Below are 8470 nucleotides of genomic sequence, written 5' to 3' on the forward strand. Positions count from 1 at the left end.
GTGATTAAGCGAACACATAAAAAAAAAATTACAAAACGTTTTTTCAAAAAATCGTTAGGTATCTATATAACCCGCGACACGACGCATCACATATAATATTATTATTATTATTATTATATATTATGCACTTTACGCAATATAATAGTATTATTGTAACGCGCCGTTTATAGAAATCTGTGTGTGTGTATATGAGAGCACATCACGCAAGCCTACTCTTCTCTAAATATATATATATATATTACAACTGCTACTATATTATACTAATAATAATGATAATAATAAACCTACACGTTTCTCGTATCGTATAAACATCGTAAACATTACGGATTTACTGTCGTGCAATTTCCCATCGGGGCAAACGGGTTTCGCGAGCGTATAATGCACAATATACCTAATATAATATATAATATATAAATGTACGTATGTTATAGGTATAATGTATATGTATATTATTTTTCATTTCGGATTACAATCTCGCGACCGAACACAGTCATACAATAATAATATAATATAGAGTATAAAAGATATAAATTGTTTTTCTTTTTCAAAGAATCATATCATATAGTTTTGATATTAAGATTAATAATAAAAAAAATAAAAAAAATAACAAATAATCGAGTAGGCTTGCCGAGTAAAACAATATTAACCATAATTCGTATTATATAATAATTATAATGAACAGGTATATTATTATATATGTATTACGCATAGGTACCTATCTAATAACCTTTAGCGACGTAATAATTGTAACAAAATATAATGATATGTATAATATAATATGCGCGTTGATTTTTTTCTTGTAACAATCTAATTATTTTGCATGTATTTACGGTAACACCCGACGAATGGCGATACTATGTATACATATAAATATGTGTAAAAAAAATGTCATCAAATTGTACGCGAAGAGGCGACTTCGTGTAGTGATGCGGCGCAGAACTCGTCACGGGACCACTTCTGGAAGATCGGTATGGCACCCTGTTACGTATACTGAAGGTATACCGGACAGTTTTATAATGCACTCAGGATACATTTAGTATACGTACAGGGTGCCATGCATTATTCGTCGAATTCGTCGACATTTGCAGCTCTGCATCGGTGCCTGGACGAGGACGGAAGGACGGACAGAGCAGCTCGTACGTCAACGCCGTGCGGTGTGGCACATCTGGAAACGGAAAGACAATTTTTTACTATATTATAATGACGGTATCGTACGCACAACGTGATGTGTATGTATGTGTGCGCGCGTGTGTGTGTAATAATATCGAAAAATATATTGTAAGTAATCGAATGAAAAACCCTCTCGGCCGGACGTCGCGAACAATAGCCGGTGGCCGCTGGTAGTCGAAGCGGCGGCGTAGCGGGAGAGATATAAAACGAGTGCGACGCTCGTGCAGCGGGTGTGTGTGCGTACGAAACGATACACAAAAGATTATTTTTATTTATCATCGCGTCGAGGGTGATACAAAGCACAAAACCCAACGGATATTGTCTGCGCGTACAAAAGGGTTAGAAATGTGCGTAGAGGCCATGTTTGTTATATTAGCGGCCATTCGACCTCGGCGGGGGGCGAAAAATATCAACTACGGCGTTCATTTAAACACAAATAAAACCCGGGACTCGCGATTACCTTTTTTTGACGGAGAGGACCTCGATTTCCCTCGATTGAAAACTCCACCTCGGCGCGAAGCGTGTACGGCGGCGACGGCGGCGGCGACGACGACGACGACGCACAGCCACCGTCGACGGCTGTGGTATGACGATACAGTCGGTGGCGCAAAAGACCGGCGGCGGCATTTTCTGCGGCCCGGCGCGCTGCAAAGTCACCGCCGGCGCGCCTGCGCTGGCCGTCCGCCGCGGGCTTTTGCCGGGCCAACGGCGGAGGGTGGACGCGCGTCCCGCCCCGCCGATCGATACGCAACGAAGGAGTGGCTTTTCACCCAACGCCCACCCCCACAACGCCGATAAACTTTTACGTGCACGCGACCCGAAAGGCTGCGCATCTGCACATTCGCCGCGGCAGTCCCGTACTCTCGGTTATAGGTTAGAAATTCCCGACGCGTCCCGAAACGACTATTAAAAAAAGGCCCCTTTTCAAGCCGTCGTACCTATGTAATATAATATCGCACTACGTGCTCATGATTTTAATCGAAATTCTGGGGCGATAATTCGAATTCATCAAACCTCGAGCTTCTCTTATACCTATATATTATTATGATTAGTATCGTCAACGGAACTCTATAACACGCCTAAAAACTGTGTGTGTATTGCATTGAATTATAGACGTTTACAATGGTACATAATTCATTAATTATCCATCGAAGTCGTGGGTGAGACCCGTTTCTCTATGTACACAAATGTTGCGCGTTCGGTGTATCATAAACCCGGTAATATGCTCGCGTAACCGCAGTGACCTGGTAGAGCGCAAGGCTTTCACGAGGGCACCACGCAACTGCAAGGAAAACGCAGTACAGAGAATAATAAAACTACTGATAAATGTACATGTGTGAGCCTAACACGGTTTTGAAAAAAAACAAAAGGTACGCGTCGGAGGGGGGAGGGAGTGAGAAACATGCTCGCCCGCCATATTATACACCATATACATTGTATTAGGCGTACGTGTTAAAATTATACTATGTAGGTATGGAAAAATCGTCACCTTTATTATTGTTTTTCATTTCCTCTTCACATCCGCGGTGCAGTACCATTTCGGTTATATTGTGTCGGAATGATATATTATGCAGTACGCAACGTTGGTTCGTCGTCTGTGTACATCGAGGGCACATTATAATCCGTTGATTCGAATTCTCCAGACGTAAATCCGTGAGTCTCGTCACACGCATTACGAGTGTACCTACACGTTATAATATAATGGCCGTCTCTGCTACACCTGGCCACGATACCATGATATGAATACCTGCGGAGGGAAAAAACAAACACGGTATAGTACAACAACTATAAGTACACGATATTATACGATAACAATAATATAATATTTTAAATAATGTAACGCTATGTCTAACGGCAATAATACGGCATTGCGTGACACTGTAGCGAAGACGTAGTTACGATTATAAATACAATAATAATAGTAGCAATATAATATAAGCGCATATATAATAATATATAATATAATATATATAGGTGGTGAGTAAACATCATGAGGCGGTAACGTAGGTACGTGCGGGATTCGACAAAGGGTCGTCACAACACCTACCAATATGCCTACCGATCGTCGTCGCGGACCGGATTTCCGTTGTGTATACAAGCGGACGAGACGGCGGTGACGAAAAAAAAACAAACAAACGAAGATAAATCGCATCATAGTCTTCGGCGGACGACTGAGGTCCGCGGCGGTCTGCGCAGTGTGCAAATACTTCGGTCCCCGGTGCTGTACTGTGACGGGTTTTCGCGGGGGCTGGCTTATATATTGCGATATCGAAAACGGGGAACGGAGCCGAAACGAAATAAAAAAAACAACCCGGCCCCCGGCTCCTTTTTTTCGCCGTCGACCCTCCGCGAGGTTCGCTCGAACACACACCGCCGCTACAATTCGCCTACTCTGTACATGTATTGTCATCATACGCGCTTATCTCTCTCTCTCTCTCTCATACACACACTCTCTCGCTCACTCACCCTCTCTCTCTATCTTCGCGTATTGTATTATATGCGGAGGAGAATCATGGCCCGCAGAGGGTTGTTATATCGAACGGGAAAAGGTTTCGCATCGTCAGCGGTGGAGGCGGCGGCGGCGGCGGGACTCCCATACATACATATATATATATACACGGCAGCAATGGCGCGCACGATGGAATCGTATATATTATAATGGAGAGGGTCGCCACCGCAGAGAGAGAGAGAGAGTCGTAATGGATTCCGCGCCCTCGCACAATGCAGCGCGTGTATATGCGTTAAATTGTATATAATATAATGTGTTACATATATATACATGTATAGTGTATGTATATGTATGGGACTCGGACGTTTCGGCCATGTGTATGATGCGTGTATATAGGGTTAAACAATATATCATACAGGTTCAAGCGAGATGATATATATACATATAATTGTAATATTATATTGTTTTTAAAGAAGACGAACGGCAGCCGTGGTGACTAGCGAGTTTGTATTTTGTGATTATTATGCGTGTACGATAGAACGCAAAATATAATTTGAGGTAGGTACGCGTCGGTTGCTTTTTGTTTTCATCAATCAATAACCACATGATCGTCTTGAGCGAAATTATTATTATATACAAAAAATTAATCTCATCAATATAACGACATAAAATTATGGTTTTCGTATGCATTGCAACAGAAGTTATACATCGAATTTGACACGAACAAATCATATTACATTTTATCAGCGGTTATAAATAATAATTATGAGTGTTATATTTCCTTGTAAGAATCTGTCTTAATAATATATTATTATTTTTCCTAAATTCGGTAAAATTATACAAGTTGAAACATTTGCACAAGGAGAATGAAATTATGTATTAGTCTAAATGTTTTATGATGTGTTAGTCTATATTTCCAATTGAAATATAATTGTACACATAAACACTGCACATCGGCAACAAAATATTCAATTGTAGAAATTGGCTTCAGCCAAAGTTTCAATAGAAAAAAAATGTGAATAATGATTTGTTTAAAAATATTTCAAAGTTACGATTTTTTAAATAATAATACTATTCCTATCATACATCATATTTATATTTAGTTTATTATGTATATAATGTTTGTAAATTAAGTGTGTATAGTTTATTACAGCTATAACATAACTACAGCACTTGAATTATCTTTATACTTCAAAAATATTAATATATTTATATTAATTTTGACCTAACCCAACCTATAAGTTCTCACAGAATTGAACCATCACAATACGAATATTATAAGTTATTTATAACACATTTACTATTTTATTACTACCGTGAAATTAATGTTTTTAATTAATGGTTATATTAGTTTATTATATTAATTTTTTTCTTTCACAGCATTATATATATATATATCAAACAAAACAGTAGGAACCTACTATAATAAATTTACTAATAAATGGTGAAAACGGGTGCATTTTATATATCCTATCGTTGGTCTAAGATAACTATCGCCAATAAAACAAATTATAATCATAATATAATTACCGTAAAGTTATTATTTTTTATAGACATTTATAATTTATAAAGTAACGGACATTTGCATTTTGGAATGTTATAGTTTATAAAATAGAATTACACGCTCTATATGTTCGAATGATTTCCTCAACTGAGGTAGGTTACCTATAAACACAAAATAATTTTTTTCTGATAGATATTATTAAGAGAAAAGCTAGTTAAATGTATATTATCGTAATACCTATTATGCGTAAACCGCAGCCAGACTATACAGAAATATATGAATAATATGGCATTCAACGTTTAAAATAATACGAAGCTCTTGATGATAGCTTTAGTGCGTTTATACACCGTGCACACTCACAGCCGAGGTCGATTAACAATGTAAATTTGCTTTATCAAAATATATTTATTGTTGATTCGTAACGATAGAGGAAATCGGTATAAAGCGATTGCAGCACACATAATAATATCAAACATAAATACATTTAAATCGTCGGCTACAAACTACGTCGTGCCTAATCATATTTTAATCGAAAAAAACACCAATTTATTGTGGATAAATAAACGCGCTAAATAAAAAATAAAAACCAAAATACACAGAGTCTAATAATTAAGTAACATATCATTATATATTTTATGTCACTCTCCGGCAACGCCGTTCATTTAAGCGAAACTGAAAAACATTTTTAAGACGGGCCAGATGATAAATATGAAAATAATTTCCAAATTAGTTTTTAGTTTTAATTTTAAATTCTATTAAGTCAATATTCGTTTTTAGATTGAAATATGGAAAATAAAATATTGTGATTATGTAACGTCTACTATTTTTATTACCTACAACTATTAATTGAAATATAATAACACTGTAAAATATAAATTGCAAAGCCTGGTAACCTCGTTCGATCTAAAGTTTCGAGGGCCAATAAGACGTGCTCGCGTTAAAGTCGGTAAATCGCGATGTATAATACTAATAATAATATGTTATATTAATGTGTGAATGTGCGCATGCACGACGCGCTCGTAAAACAAACTAAAAGGCAATAACACTATAATATGCATACCGGTGTCGGAGACGAAAAAAAAATTTATAAATACATTATACTTTTTATTTTTACGAGTATTACTTTTTTCTCACCCATTTTTTCGCGCGTTTAGCTTTCGGCGTGGACATTTATTTTTTCATTATAACACGAAAACGATTTCGGCCGGGCGAATAAGTAAAAACAATAATATGATTTATTGTTTGAGCGTCGGAAAAAAAAATGTTCCAAAAAAGTACTCACCGCTGCAGTCGGAGTCGTCTCAAGTCCGCAGGTCGTCGTCGTCACCGTCGTCGTCTTTTCGTCTTCATCGGGTCGCGACTTCTCCTGTCTCGGCAGATGCGATTGACTATTGCCGGTACGAACGGTCGGCGGCTATTTAAGCCACTGGCCCCGGGCGGCCTTTGCCGTTTAATCGGTCGATAAGTAAATAATTGTCGTACGATTATACAGTTTCGGCGGCGCTTATCTCGCATGTGTCGTTACGACCGTCCACCGCCGATTATATATTATTATTATTTCCACGCCGCGCAGTTGACGCACAAAATATTTAACGATGTCGTTTTTATCTAGTTTTTTTTTCCTTTAATTAAATAATTACTTTTATAGTTCGTCCCGACAGCGATATAATTGTTTAATTGTTACTTCGGCGTGATGAATTATAACGTATTTCATATGCTCTGCCGGCCGCAGATAAAATTTGTATTATAATACCCATTGTGGATAAATAGCACGACAATAGCCAAGCGTCTTATTTTCATCGTTCTCTTTCGTCATCTGTGGACGGCCGTCAAATTTTATTTTCCTACAATCGAACCACATTGCCCTGTAATAACTTAGGTACAAAATTAGTATTATAATACTGTTGTACGTGTTATATTATATCGTTATTATACACCGCAATATCGCGTTATCGCCGCTTATGACCTAAATTTGGTGTTCGGCATACAATACAACGGTCTCCGAAAACAATTAATTTTCAGTCTCGCAGTACAAAATGCAACGCTTAGGACATATATCTACAGAGAGTTTAAATATATCTTAATTTTTATTTTATTGCTTTGATGTTAATCGAAGAAAACAGAATTCAATAGTAACTATGTATTATAAGTTCGTTGAATGTATTTTAATTTTCCTCCAGATTCTGTCTGTTAAAACATATTATGACGTTGTTATTATCTACTGAGTACTGTTATTTAGATATTGGAGTTTTTGATTTAATGACAATTAATATTGGTTTTAATTTTTATACGGGACATTAGATATCTTCTATTGAAGTATAATCATTTTTAAATGTCATATAAAATATTTGTTTACGGCTTAACATGCATTTAGGATTTGATGGTCGTAATAAAAACGATATAAAACACTTTTAAAGCACTTACAACTATCTATAACTCATTTTAAACTAAAGAAACTTATCACTGCAGGCCCCACATACTCCTTGACATATTATACTATTATGAATTTTGATTATAGACGACCGTCATTCTAATTCGAATGAGATAAATTATTTTACCATTATATTTGCATACTTAAAAAATTGTATAGTAATATTATACAATATACATGTATTAATATTTAAATATTTTTTTGAATGTAATATTCTCAAATGTTCCTAACATTACTTATTATCTATGTATTAAATGTATAGGCTGTGTATAAATTATAACGATCTGAGTCACTTCAAACAACAGTTAATTTTTTTCAAAAAAAGGTTATTGTAAAAATTATTGACTATTAAGACATAATATAATAGTATTGCTCAATTCAAAGTTAAATTTAAAATGTAAAAAATATGTTAAAAGAATTTACATTTTACGACGATGGATTAAAGAATCTGTAAATATGTGGAGTATAATTGTACGGTACATTCTGTGAAAATTAAAAAGTACATTTACGAAACCTAATCAAGATGAAAATAAAATAATTACCAATAGATTTTTATAGAAAAAAAACATTAGTAAAATAACTGACAACTGACACTGTAAATCAAAAATTAATAACTGCTTAATGTTCTTTGGTGTTATAAAATTGAGTTTTACTGACGACTTGCACGGTATGTGTGACACAATTATGTTTCAAGAATTGTAAAAAAACTCGAGATACTAAATTCTTAATGTATAATTCAAAAGTATATTGAACCGTCATTTTATTGTAATGCCTTTTATTTTATTATTTTAAATTCACATATATTTGTCAACATAATCCCAATTATTATGACTTGAAAATATATAATATATATATATAGATGTTTAGGTGGACTGTGCAGGTGTGCGAGAATTGGAGAATTCATAATAAATAATAA

The 8470-nt window shown here is 35.6% G+C and overlaps 1 long non-coding RNA gene across 2 annotated transcripts; it reads right to left on the bottom strand.

Moving 5' to 3' along the window:
- Positions 1–771: 771 nt before the first annotated feature.
- On the bottom strand, positions 772–6534 carry LOC111038780. Of its 2 annotated transcripts, XR_002605013.1 has the most exons (4): positions 6406–6534; positions 2660–2917; positions 1047–1165; positions 772–990 (listed from the first exon to the last, which is right to left on the bottom strand). It is a non-coding gene; the product is annotated as an uncharacterized LOC111038780 (long non-coding RNA). The 2 variants fall into 2 exon arrangements; XR_002605012.1 differs by having other exon boundaries at positions 772–1165.
- Positions 6535–8470: the final 1936 nt, after the last annotated feature.

Source organism: Myzus persicae, unplaced genomic scaffold (genome assembly GCF_001856785.1).
Source record: "Myzus persicae strain clone G006 unplaced genomic scaffold, MPER_G0061.0, whole genome shotgun sequence".
NCBI classification, from domain to species: domain Eukaryota; kingdom Metazoa; phylum Arthropoda; class Insecta; order Hemiptera; family Aphididae; genus Myzus; species Myzus persicae.